The 14,680-nt window shown below is 36.4% G+C and overlaps 1 non-coding gene across 1 annotated transcript; it reads right to left on the reverse strand.

Annotated features, from left to right (window-relative positions):
- Positions 1 to 12,400: 12,400 nt before the first annotated feature.
- Positions 12,401 to 12,506, reverse strand: LOC118968414 (U6 spliceosomal RNA). The gene has a single exon (XR_005056067.1). It is a non-coding gene; the product is annotated as a U6 spliceosomal RNA (small nuclear RNA).
- Positions 12,507 to 14,680: the final 2,174 nt, after the last annotated feature.

Here is a 14,680-nt window from a genome sequence, read left to right on the forward strand (position 1 = left end):
GGCTAACTGTGGTCCTTTCTACTCAGAGAAAGTGAGGAGAGTCATGGGCTATGCACACCCTCCAAAGCACTGTCTGCTAATTGTTAAATTGCCTACAAGCTCTACACAGATCTGTCAGGCAGTCCTATTATTTATTTGTAATCAACTCTCTTCCAAAATGAATTTCAAAATGGTGTATAAAATGATCACATCAGTAGAAAAAGGCAATTAGAATTGTTTTAAAATAGATTTTTATTAAATAATAATGAAATGTAAAGAGAAAAAGAGATTACTCTTCTAGGTTCTTATGTGATTAATTAGTTAATGAAATTACATACTAAATTTACATCTGAGTTCCCTAGCAGCCAAGATAACAGAAAACCTGATAGATTACAGAGTTGTCTTTTCCAGAAAAAGAATTGAGAAAAGGAAAAGCTATTTTTTCCAGGCACTGAACTCTAGAAATAATTCATAAATTAGGTATTTAAGAGATACCTCATGAAATAATAGAAAACGTCTTCTATTATAGTTTTACAAATCATTCTTCAAATGGAGGTTTCCACTTTACCTTTCTGTGGAAGCTGAAGGAATAACATTGAACTTTAACCCAGTAAACTCATAAGGGTGAAAGATTAATGCAGTCCTGTCTGCAAATACCTGTGGGAACTCCTGATTTTATATTATAGCTTCCTGTGGGGTCCCTACCAAGCCTGAGCTAATCTGGAAGGGCAGGTCAAGAGGTATATAGTAATTTTATAAACAAATTGGAATATAATATTATGTCTTCCAATTCTTTTTAACTAATATTTTTAGTATAAACATTAATATAAATATTGTAGATAATTAGAAAAGAAATTAAAACTTCACACTGCCACTACCCAGTGATCACCACTATAAATTCTTAATTATATCTTTCCAGACATTCCTGTAAGGTTTTTTTTGTTTTTGCCAACTTGTTTTTTTCCTCCAATCACCGATCTCCATCTTTCCCCTTCAATAAATTTTCATCTCACCTAATACTAAAACCATATTCAAATTTACTCAATTGTCCCTAAAGCACTTCCATGACTAGTTTATCCAAACCACAATCTAAGAAGATTCATTGCATCCAGTTATTAGGTCTCTCTTAAAAAATCAAGCACAGTCTTTTTATTATGACCTCAATTTGTTGAAGAGACAGGGCCACTAGTCCTGTGGAGTGTCTTCCACATTTGTCTGGTTATTCAGATAATCTAGCTGGGGGTCGGGGGGATGGAAAACAATCAAGAGACCCAGACACCTTTCCCATGGGTCCTGTTCCAGGCCAGCAGAGAGTACCGTGTGCCAGCGCTGCTCAGGAAGGCTCCAGCAGTCAGAGCTGCAGAAGATTCTAAATCCCAGATGGCTTAGCCTGGGCACTGGCTGGCAGGGGAGGGTCCCTTCTCACGAGTTAGTGATTAGGAAATTGCAGTCAGCGGACTGCAAGGCAACAGGCCAGGACTGAAGCAGAAACTAGGTGGAGAGCTGTTTCCTGGAACATGTGTGTCTCTTAGAAAATATGAATCAGTGGCTGTGAGGATAAGCGTCTGATTTTCAGCACTACCCTTTGAATGGGACAAGCCCATATGAGAGACAGTCACATTACAGTGGTCCTGAGAAAGGAAAGAACTCCACTCTCTGCCTGTGCTAATGTTTGCTTTTTATAGTGGCCTGTTCACAAGGGTTGACTTACCTCTGAATCTACAGTACCTGTACCATCCCTAGGACATTAAAGGCCAGGCTTTAGTCAGTGTCCTACATGCCTAATGTATAATCCAGAGCAGCCATTCTGCACTGTCTTGGACCCAAGCAAGAGCATTCACAGAATGCTCTTCTCTGGCTTCCTCCAATCATGCCCCTCCCAGTGGGTGAGCTTCTCTGGCCTCAGGGTCATGCCTACCCACAGTTCTCCCCCCTGTTTCTGGGCTAGGCTACAGACACACAGACCCCTGGAATTCACTGAGCGAATTGCCCCAAACACTTTTTGAAGGGGCTGAACTGACCTCTCCACAGGTCTGACCTCTTGGGGGCTCCCTTGAGCTGACAGTATATGTCCCTTTAGTTTTGGGGGTTGTCCATAGATAACTGTTTGCAGGGGTTGGGGATGAAGCTTGGACAACAGGACTAGGCTGTCCACCTGCGAACTCAGGAGATACTTTTAGGTTTGGGAAAGAGCTGGGATTGAAAAAGAAGTGGGACTTAATTCAGCGATTGGGGGCTAGGGTGGTAGCAGGGACAGAGTCTGGATAAACTGCCCCTATACTGCCACATTCTAACTGGGAACTCTGAGCAGTCTTAGAGTTGTAATTGCAAAACTGGCCAATGTAGGAGGCTAGGATATTTTATTTAGCAGTATTTTCTCCTGATGTATAATATTTAACTATTCAGACCCCTATTTGTATTCTTACCTCAGGCCTGCAATCACTGGGGGTGACCTGTAGCTACTTCTTGCTGAAAGAGGCACTCCTTAAAGACAATTGTGGGGTTTTAGAGTCAACTAATCTAGCTATAGATCCTGCTGTTCCAGAGTGAGTTGGCATGAGACTCAGAAGTCCACGACATTCGGGGGAGTCCATCACAGCTCCTAGGCTCCTCTCTGTGACCATCGTTATGGGGCCATTAGTGAATCAAACTTCAGTCTGAGAAGCAGCTCATGTATTGTCCAGGTTCCCTACTGCCTCTCCACTTACTCAACTCTCAGCGATCCTACTAGCCTTCCTCATCTCCACCCATATAATGCCAGGAGAAATATAAAGAAAATGGCTATTAATTTTACTAAGTGAACATCCCTTGTAATAGACAGGTATAAGTATGGAAAATGTTTCTTTAATTATTCCACTATTATAGCTATATTTCAATGTTTTTGCTGTCCATTAAAAGCTACAGCCAAAAACTGACTAAAGCCTGATTTTAGGAAAATAAGTAGCTAATGTACATCAAATGAATGCTGATGATAGCATACACTAGAGAAACACTTTTTCAACGGAAAAGAGGGAAAATGAACATTTCTACCTCATCAGCCATGAGGTTATTGAAAGAGAAATGAAAAATTCTTACTTTCATAAGCAGCAAAGGTTCTTTTTTCCAGCCCAAATTACACTTCTCAGCCATATCAGAGACACTTTCTGTAATAATTTTGTAAGGAAAAAAGATCATGTGCCAGCAAAATTCAATCCTTAGTTTGAGGTCTATTTATACATTATAAGTGAGGTCAGAACAAAATGACTTGTGGAATGGAGGGACAGTTTCCTTTGAAGTGCTCCGAGAATAAGAGAGGCTCTGATGCCCACATGCAAGTGCCATTTGCTTTGTATTTTCCATCTCTCTCTCTCCCCCACCCATCCCCCCCTCTTTCTCTCTCTCTTAAAACCAACTATTGCAGTGGTCCCCGACCGATATTTCATAGGAAAGCTCATAAGTGAAAACATCCGGGCCTTGGGAACCTGATCCCCATTTCCAATTCTACATTTCCAAAAGGGCATTTAAATACATCATTGTTTGTTCCCAGTGACTAGTTAATTGCATTTTGATTTGGTAATTGCAAACAGATTCCAGTCTTTCAGCTTTTCTACAAGCATAACAATCTTTAATATGATGGAACCAGAATTATACTCACAAATTTCCAAAGAGGCTCATATTAGATTCTCAGATGATTTTCTGCTCTTCCATTGGTAATGTTAGATCTGAATTTTTTTTCTTTAACTTATAACAATGGTCATTACTCATTCCATGTTGATTTGCTCTATTAGGAAATTGCTCAAAGATGGTGGCAGCAAAGACCACAAAAATGCTCATATTATCTTGTTTCACACGATAGATTGTTTACATTTCCATGCATCCCAGACTTAGAGAAAGTAAGGATACCAGAAAGAAATGGAGAAGTTTTCTCCCTGAGTTGGAAATACAGGGGAATGACGAGCAATCTTTGAAAACTCTACTTTTTTTAAAAGGGCAACTGTTCATCATATTTGCACCATCTCTGAAGTGGAGATACAGATTATCAGTCGAATTAGTATGATTCTGAGCAAGATGGAACCACTGATGAAAGGAAAGGGCTCTACACAGCAATAATAACAGTGAACCACTGATAACATGCAACAAAATGGATGAATCTCACAGATTATGTTGCACAAAGAAACTGGACAAAAGCTTACATACTCTATGATTCATTATATGAAGTTCAAGAACAGGCAGAACTAATATATGGTGTTGAAGTCAGAATAATGGTTATCTCACAGGGTAAGGGGTTGGACATACCTAGGAAAGGGCATAAAGGAAACTTCTGGGGTATGGAAATGTTCTATAGTTTGATCTAGGTGGTAGTTACCCAGGTCTATATGTAAGTACAAAGTATCAAGCTGTATAATCCTAAAATTCAGGCATGGTATGCCTTTTATTGTACGTATGTTTGATTAATTAAAAATAGTGAAGAGAACAAAAGAGATAGGTCCAGTTAGTCGCCTCTCTCTAGTTCCTGCACTATTTTATTTTATTTAACTTCCTTCATCTCTTTTTCACTCATCTTTGTCTCTTTATGTCTTACACAGAAGGTGAATCATTTGAGTTCATGAGAGAACAAACTGGATTCAAACCTTACTGAATTGAGTCCAAACCAAATTCAAAATTTCCTTAAGGATGCAATAAAGATATAACAAACTCAGTTAACATTTATCATTTTATAGTGTAGGAAGCCTTTCATTTTCATTATCTCATTTGATCATCAAATACCACTATCAAGTATATATATTCCTGCCCTCATTTATACATTAAAACAAACCCAGCTCAGAAAGTTAAAATAACTTGATAAAGTTTGCAGTCAATAAGTGATAGATCCCTTATTTAAACCTAGATTTATGACTCTAATTCAGGAGATCTATGAACTTGAATAGGAAAACCAATTTATATGTTTATTTTATAACTTTTAACTAAGCATTTCTTTCAATTTTACATGTATGCAACAAACCTTAGTAGTATTCCTAGTACCTGAGACTGTCCCTGTCTTTAGCTTAGCTGCCACAACAAAATACTGTAGTCTAGCTGGCTTAAACAGCAGTCATTTCCCACAGCTCTTATTCTCAAGATCAAGGTTCTGGCAGACTCAGTGGCTGGTGAGGACCACTTCCTGGATGGCAAACGGCTACCTTGTATCTGTGTCCTCACACTGCAGAGACAGAGAGTGTGTGTTCTGGCCTCTCTTCTTCTTGTTATAAGGCCACTAAGCCCATTGTGGGGAACCCTCCCTCTGGACTTCATCTAAACCTCATCAATTCTCAAAGGTTCCCCCTCCAAATACCATCACATTGAGGATTAGGGCTTTAACATATGAATTTGGAGGAGGGACAAAAACAGGCAGTTCATGATAGTCATTAATAGCAATAACAGATATTTTCAAATCAGCTTACAGTTGAAAAAGTTCCTTGAGCTGTCATTTACAAACACAGCTACTGTAAAATCACTGCCAGATCACATGCGATGGAAGCTGATAGACACGCATGGAAACTACCTGGGCACTTGGTGCTCTGTGGTTCAGACAGTGTAGTAAAATTGAGGACTCTCACTTTGGTCACCCACACATCTCAGTTATTTTCTAGACCTCTAATTGTTGGTGGTCAATACTTGGAAGGAGATGAATTAAACATCACTCCCTACCTAATGTTCTCTTTCTAGCCTTTACGCTCTATCTTTAAAATAGAACATTTAATTTCAATGTATTTTAAATACATTGTCTAGTTATTTTTTTGTTTTCATTAATATACAATCACATGAGCAACATTTTGGTTACTAGATTTCCATTATCAAGTCCCATCCACATAACCCATTACAGTCACTGTCCATCAGCAAAGTAAGATGCTAAAGTCACTACTTGTCTTCTCTGTGCTATACTGCCTTCCCTGTACCACCACCTCTACATTTTGTGTGCTAATCATAATGCCCCTTTTTCCCCTTCTCCCTCCCTTCCTACCCACCTTCCCCACACCCTTTCCCTTTGGTAACTGTTAGTCCATTCCTGCGTTCTGTGATTCTGCTGCTGTTTTGTTCCTTCAGTTTTTGCTTTGTTCTTATACTCCACAGATGAGTGAAATCATTTGGTACTTGTCTTTCTCCACCTGGCTTATTTCACTGAGCATAATATCCTCTAGCTCCATCCATGTTGTTGCAAATGGTAGGATTTGTTTTCTTTTTATTGCTGAATAATATTCCCTTGTGTATATGTACCACATATTCTTTATCCATTCATCTACTGATAGACACTTAGGTTGCTTCCATTTCTTGGCTATTGTAAATAGTGCTGCAATAAACATAGGGGTGCATCTGTCTTTTTGAAACTGGGATCCTGCATTCTTAGGGTGAATTCCTAGGAGTGGAATTCCTGGGTCAAATGGTGTTTCTATTTTTAGTTTATTGAGGAACCTCGGTACTGCTTTCCACAATAGTTGAACTAATTTACATTCCCACCAGCAGTGTAGGAGGGTTCCCCTTTCTCCACAACCTCACCAACATTTGTTGTTGTTTGTCTTTTGGATGGTGGCCATTCTAACTGGTGTGAGGTGAGTCTCATTGTGGTTTTAATTTGCATTTGATGACTAGCGATGTGGAGCATCTTTTCATGTGCCTGTTGGCCATCTGAATTTCTTCTTTGGAGAACTGCCTGTTCAGAACGTCTGCCCATTTTTAATCAGATTCTTTGCTTTTTGTTTGTTGAGGCACGTGAGCTCTTTATATATTTTGGGTGTTTTGTCTAGCTATTTAGAACAAATAGAGGAAAACATTTGCTACAGTATTTCATTTTAAAATATTCTGATAACTACATTTCATTATAACTAGTTTCCTTTGTAGCAGTATGCATTTTATTTTAAGAATGAAAAACATTTTCCTGAGAAGGTACCCATAGAATTCAGACTGCCAAAGGGAACCACAGTGCAAAAAAGCTAAGAACCTCTGCTTTCACTATGTGATCATTTCATGATGTTTAAGAGTAACAGGAACAAATTTAGGAATACTCTGCTTGAAAGAGAAGTAAAAATTTGTGATCTGCATCTCTCATTTTCTCCAGGCATTGTCTAAAAACAAGGTGAAATGTTTTAACTTCTTTCTCCTTGGTCTCTACAATGTGAGGATCGAAACAAGCCAAGCATATCCCATATTGCAACTTCCCTCCATAGTAGCTGGATGTGCAACCATTAAGCAGGCCTAAGTATCTAATGTTAGTTGAAGTGACTAACTAAAAGTGGTATACTCTGCCTTCAACAGGCCTAGCTCTTTTAAAAGCTAAACAGTGTTAATAGGTCTAGAGATGGCAAAGCAGTAATAGTTTGTTATCAGCCTAAGACTACAAACACTGGATGCAGAGTCTTGACATCTATACTAATGGGTGTGGTACCATCAACAGATCAGTGTTCTATCAATATATTACAGAATCACATGATAAGAAATTTACCACACATTACCAGCTCTTAAGTATTAATGCAACAAATAATAAGAATGTAAATATTTTGTGTCTTTTAACTTAGGAAATGCGAAGCACTATTTTTTAAATGAATCAAGTACTATTGTCTCAATTATGTATATAATAGAAATGAAAACAAAAGTGGTCAAACTGTTTGTATAAAAAAGTCTTAAAGTATCTAAAAATAAAGGTGATAGAACTAGCAGCAGGTGTCCAGATGCCTAACTCTGCATTTCTTCCTTTTCCCTTTATTGAATTAGAAAGCAGTTACAAGTATTGGGCACTTGCAAATGATCAAAATATATTTATACTGAAATACTGCCTTAAAAATAAAACCACAAGTGCGTTGCCAAATCCAGCACATAATTATTCCCTTATTTTTCATGCTAGTGAAGTGTGGTGGTTGAACGTGTGGAGTCTGAAGACTTACTAAATCCCAGCTCAACCACTTCTCAGTTATGTGATTCTGAACAAGTTTCTTAACCTCTTGGGTCTCAGTTTTCTCACTATAAATTAAGATAACATTAATACCTCTCTTAGAACATGGTACACAGCAAACATTTAACAATGTTAACTATTGTAAACCACTCAAACCTTTTAAAAATAGATGCAAATAAAATTTGTGTTTAATTTTGGTTTCACATATAAATTGAAAATTTCTATGGGGACTTTGATATATTTTTGAAAGTCATCCTTCCAAATAGAAGTCCAGATGGTTAACATTAGGTTCTTAATGTGCTGAATAAAATATTTAAAATTACTTTATTTTTAAAAAGGAAGACATGTTTGCAAAAATTGAAAACTTGGTCATTTCCCACTATTTAAAACAAATCTTGGAGTGACAAGTAACCAAAAATATATGATCCACTATGCTAGCCATAACAAATCATTTGGCCATCTTGTATATTACAAATATAACCACTTTCCCATTGAATTAGTTTTCTATGGCCACAAAAATGCCCTGTAATGACCAATCACAAATCCTCAGTGACGTACAACAATAAGCATTGATTACTCACACATCTGGGGCCTGCAGCTAAGCAACTCTGTGATCTAGGTTGGGTTCACTTGCATTTCTGGGATTGGCAGCTAATGGCTGATCTAGGATGGCTGTGGCTCAGATGAATGGGATAACTCAGTTCTACTTCACATGGATGTTGCTATCTACATTAACTCAGATGTATAATTGTCATGGTGACTGTAGTGGGCAAAAGCACAAGTGGAATTGTGCAAGCACCTTTCCAAGTATTTGGTTGCTCTTATCTTCTAAATCCTACCAGCCAAAGAGAGCCACATGGCCAAGCTCTGCATCAAGAGGCAAGGAAATAGGATGACAAGAGCTGTGAAGTCACATGGCAAAGGACACGGACCTAGGAAAATGTGAAGAACTGAGATCATTTATGTTATCAGCCTACCACACCCACATTCATGTAGATCACTGCCACAAAGTCTACCAAGTATAAAATTCACAACTTGGACCAGTTACTTTCATGCATCGTAATATATTAATGTGTACAAACTTTGCCCTTTGAATGCCATCTTTTACCACCTTCTCCCTTTTCTGCATTTATCAATTTCTCTCACAAGTTGTCTTACCCAAATTACTGCTTCCATTTCTCCTTTTCTTCTGGATTAAATATAAATTTTGTTGACAAGCAAATAATATAACATACACATTTTTCTCTATGTTATAGTGTGTCTCTTGACTATAACTGAAACATTTAAGTTTTGCTCAAGTCAAATTTAAGTTCACCTAAAATCCTAATTTATGATGAGTATCTAAGGGCAAATATATCTTCTGTAGGTTTTCACTGTTATGAAAAAGAGCTGTGATAGATGGCTTATACTAGTCTCTCCTAGTCACAGTTATCGCTTATATTTACATTTCTCTATAAATATCTCAAGTCTGCTTAGAGCCTAGTCCTCAGTAGACGTCTATACCATCACCATTTCTCTTATGCATGATGACCTGGCTAGCAACACCTTCACTTGTAAATAAAACATGAATGATACAGACCCTTGTCCTCATGGCATATTGCAACCAATAATTTTTACTATTTCCCTCCACATGGGTTTTCAACAGTGAGTCAAGAATTTCCCCATTTTCTAAACCTTACATCGTGGTCTCTCATACTTGCCATTTATGACATTCCCAGTGACTTTATAATGAAAATGGCCCCAGTGAAATCCTGAAGGAGGCACTTGATAACTTCTTTGAACTTCTTCTTATGTTGACATACAAAGATGGTTATGAGGCTGGTCCTTTTCCCCGAAAACTATCTCTTTTCCTCTTTTCTTCTTGGAACATTACAGACTTTTTAGATCTTTTATTCTTGGCCCTTAGTACATCATTAATCTGTCAGATCCCACTAAAGATAGGTTAGTCTGCCTCTAAGAAACATCTTGCAGAGGAAGAATGCTGATAGTAAAAGTAAGTTTTCCAGAAATATCAAATGTATATGTTCACATTATAGACCTGTAGTAAAAAGTCAGAACATCATACAGTACCCTTGGAGTTTAAAGATACAAACTAATGATAGCAAACAAAATATGACATTTGACAGCCTTTGTTCTTTTCTGCTCCTCCATCTCTTCCACTTTGTTCCCATTGCTGTCTGCAATGAGGGTAAATATATCTGCTGTAGGTATTGACTGAACATTTTATGTATTAGTGCTAGGAGAAAATATGTCTAAAGTTTGTCCCTATTCTCTTCCTTGTTAGCCCATTCTTTTTTTTCAGTTTCCTCATTTGGGTCACAGCTCTTCCACTCCTCCATGGTACCATATACTCTTTAATTTTGTGTTTCCTGTGGTTTTTGAAAGAACTCTCTTTGGTTTCTTTTTTTCTTTTCTTTTTTCAGGCTGTCAATGGAAAGCAACTATATTGACATAATATAAAGTTAGGTCTAACCATTTCTGTGGCAGAGAAACTGAATGAATATTTCACTACAGACTGGAAAAACAAAAACAGAAACTTATTTTATGTGTATCTAATTTTTATGTGTGGCATTTCATTTGCCTCATATTTACTTTTGCTGTAAATTGTCTGCCTACTATTAGAAATGCTTTTTTAAAAAATGTGGGTTGAAGAAAGATAGGAGCAGTTCTAAACAGATACAGTGATTTTTTTTGCCCTACAGTAAAAGACTATTCAGAAACTCAAAATAAAAAGAGAGCTAGGCAATAGTAGGAGTGGAGCTAATGATGAGGGGGTATTACCAGCTATTTGCTTTTTACATCTGAAGGATCAAGCAATTTAGCCCAGAATAGTGATTCCCCTAATAATTAACAAGGGAGGATGGGAAATTTGAAAATAAGCTGTAACACCCATGTTTTATCATGTGGTGACACAGGCACTATCAAAATTTGGATAAGAGAATAAAATTGATACAAAATTTCTGTCCAAATTTCTAATTTCTTTGATATATATTGTTTGTCCCTATACGCTGCCCTGATGGTTTCCTATTTGTCTATCCAGTCTTATTATTATTATGAAATAATAAATAAGCTTTAACTTTTTCTTAGAGGTAATATATGTTCATTGTAGCAATATGGGGTATTCAAAATAAAATATTAAAACAAATTTAAGACATACAAAATAAAATAATAAAATGAAAACTAGCATAATTCTATCAACCAAAGATAATCACAATGGTTATTTTAGTTTTTAGAATTTTTACATCTCTAACTGTATGACCCCCCAAGCATCTAAAACTCAACATAACCAAAACTGAACTTTTTATTGAATGTCCAGCATTAAAGAAACTAAGTTTGTGTCTTCTGGCTCCTAGAGTCTAATGGCAGAATGATAAACTATAGATTTAAAAAATCTATTTGTAAATGTCATCTGTCCTCCAAACCTACTCCTCTTAATTTTGGGAGACATTCAAGAAACTTTCTCTTTCTTCATACTCCTCACCCAATCATTCATCCAGTTCAATAGATTTTATCTCCTTAGTAGCCCCCATACCTGATACTCTTTTCTAACCGCATCCCTTTAATTTTTATTCAAATTTCATTGGCTTTTGCCTAAACTACGACAATAATCTCCTAAATATGCTTCATACCTCCAGAATGTGCTTCCTAAAACATAATTCTGGTCTTATTACTCCTCTTCCCTAGATCAGGTTTTGATTTTTTTTAAATTATAAAATACTACACTTCTTAGGTCTTTGATTATAAGAGACAGATAAGACAGGAGTGACATGTCTGCCATTGTTCCTTCTACTTAACAGAAAAAGGATAGGACAATGCCTGGAATTGTAGGTGTTTTTTTTTGGTAGTTTCATCTGCTATAATATTCTTTATCCACAATATTCTTGTATGTAAATTATCTGAGAAAAATGTGAAGTTGGAGATAAGACAATAATAAAATAAATAAACATGTAATTTAGAATAAATAAGAGAAAAGGTAACAAGGAATCAAATAAAAAGTAAGCCATAAGACTCAGGACTTAATCTATGTACAACAATGGTGAGGTTTTAGACTAAAAGAAAATTATCTATGCAATGAAGAAACAGATGGGTTAACCATTAACTTTTTTAAATGAAGGCTTTAAATCATGTACAGTAAACACCCCTGAGTAGAATATTCTTTCCTCACCTAAACTCTGTTACTCTTTTTAATATGCAGCATGGTTTTGTTAAGGATAGCTACACAGCCCTACATAAGCAACAATAAAAAAGTTTTGCAAACCTGAGAGAAAAGGACTATGAAATATTTACTCAACTCAAAAGCAGGGATGACAGACTGGAGTCTGACAAACATGGGTTCACACCCTGACTCTGACATCTACAGTGAGTAAGACTGCACAAGCCACTTAATTACTCTGAGTGTCCACATCTTCGTAAGGAAAAGGGGAACAGTAATACTAATCTCAAAGGGATGCTAAAAGGTCTGGAAGTGCTACATGTTAACATGTTCGGCACACTGCTTAGTACTTTCCTCATTTTTTTAAAAATATGGAACACTTCACAAATTTGTGTGTCATCCTTGTGCAGGGCCATGCTAATCTTCTCTGTATTGTTCCAATTTTAGTATATGTGCTGCTGAAGTGAGCACTGCTTGGTACTTTTCTCAATAAATGGTATGTATTTTAGGATTACTAGAATCACTGAAAACTCTAGAATAAAGGCAAAGTAATCCGATATCAAAACCAAAGCAATCATGTGGTTTCGCCTAAATTATATTATTTTGTTTAAAGAAAGATATGTTATCAGATAATTCTAGGTAGCAATTAGCATGTTGTGAAATATTTTAATTATTAAAGCCCTCACATAGCACATATTCTATAGAGAGGAAATGTAATCATCAGCATTTATCCCATTAAATGCTATCACTTTTCTGATTTGCATTGTTTGTGGAAGTAGGTTGCTGAGAGACACCCTGGGAGAAAAGCATAGAGTATCTATTTCATTGGAGAACAGGCCAAACACTATTTGAAAGACTTCTGCTAAAGTGCTGAAAGCATGGACTCCAGTGATTCATACTTGGCAATAGTAACTTAGGTCACTTGGAGGTGTTTTGCAACCTATGTTTTGGCAGAACTGTCACTTTCAACTTCATACAAAGTCCCAAAGAAAAAATATATCCTAACCAAACAATTAAAAAAATAAAGGAGAAAACATTTTTCCCAGTAAACTCTGAACAGACCAGTGTTTGTGAAGAATCCACTAACTCATGTCTCATCCAGAAAGTGTACATCAGAACAGCAGGTATTTCGTTTCCAAGACATGTACTAGCTTTTCTATCATGAAGCAGCCAGCGTGCAATCCAGGTGAAAGACAATATGTACACAGACATCAATTTTGTTTCAAACTGGCTAGAAGAGCAGAAGGTTGACCTAATGGGTTCTTTTAGGATTTTAATTCCCAAGAATCTAGAGCTTTACCTTGCTAGCAAGTGAATTCTGTCTGGAAATGAAACCTGTACTCTGTAACCAACACACAGCACTAGTTTAGGAGTGCTTGTGCCAGCCAAGACTAACAGTATTGCTCGGTATGCATGTGCTTTCCAGTGGCTTTATTTACTCAATGCAGAATTGAAATTTGGGGGCACTTTGGAGAAAATATAGTACTAGGTAACTTGAGATTCCATTTTTCTAAATTTAACATTTACAAAGTTATTTGCAGCATATGAATATATGACCATCTGTAAAAATTTAAATCCAGGAATTATTTCTTCTGTTTGATTTTGTCCTTGCTTCTTTTACTAGGCACATCCAAATAAATATTAACAGATGCACTGAGATTTTTTGTCAATGACATTTAGCATTTCGCTGCTAGGATTTAATAAGTGATTATTTCCAATGATCTGTCATATACAAAGTCATTGATAAAAATACTAACCAGAATAACATTTGACATATAACAGTGTATCCCACAATGAAATATTCCTTTAACAGTGATATATATTTATTAATCATTCTCTTTTATACATTTGTTCAGTTGTCAATCCATCAAACTCTCCATGATTTCAAGTCATATTCCCCCAAATTGTCCATTTGTCCAATGGTACATAACAAGAGACTTTTATAATGTAACTTAATAAAATCCAGATATACTAAGTTTACAGCATTTTTGTATCTAAGATGAGTAATCCCACCTGTGAAAAAAGCAAAGTTAGTCCAAATTGACATAATTTTAGTAAACTCAGTCTGGGTCCTTGTGATCTCTGGTTTCCCTTCCACATGCTTAAGTATGATTCACTCTTTATGCCTTTTAAAAAATTAGCTTTATTGAGATATGCTTTATACACCACAAAGTTCACCTTCTTAAAATGTACAACTCAATATATTTTAGTATGTTTACAGACTTATGCAACCATCCCCATAATCTAATTTTGAAACATTTTCATCATCCCAGAAAGAAATCTTGTACTCATTAGCAGTTATTCCCCGCCTCCTCAACTAATTCCATTCCCCTCTCTATAGCCCATACAACCACTAATCTACTTCTGTATATTTTGCCTATTCTGGACATTTTCTATAAATGGCATTATACAATGTGTGTTCTTTTGTGACTGGCTTCTTTCACTTTATATTTTGTTTTTGAGGTTCACCTATACTGTAGCATGTACTGGCACTTCATTTTTATTGTGCGTAATATTCCATTGTATGATACTTTATCCATGTTTCATATGATGGACATCTGGATTATTTCTACTTTTTAGCTACTATGAATAATACTTCTATGAACCTTTATGTACAAGTTTTTGTGTGAGGATGTGTTTTCATT

The sequence above is a fragment of the Manis javanica genome, chromosome 1, assembly GCF_040802235.1.
Source record: "Manis javanica isolate MJ-LG chromosome 1, MJ_LKY, whole genome shotgun sequence".
In the NCBI taxonomy this organism is placed as follows: Eukaryota; Metazoa; Chordata; class Mammalia; order Pholidota; family Manidae; genus Manis; species Manis javanica.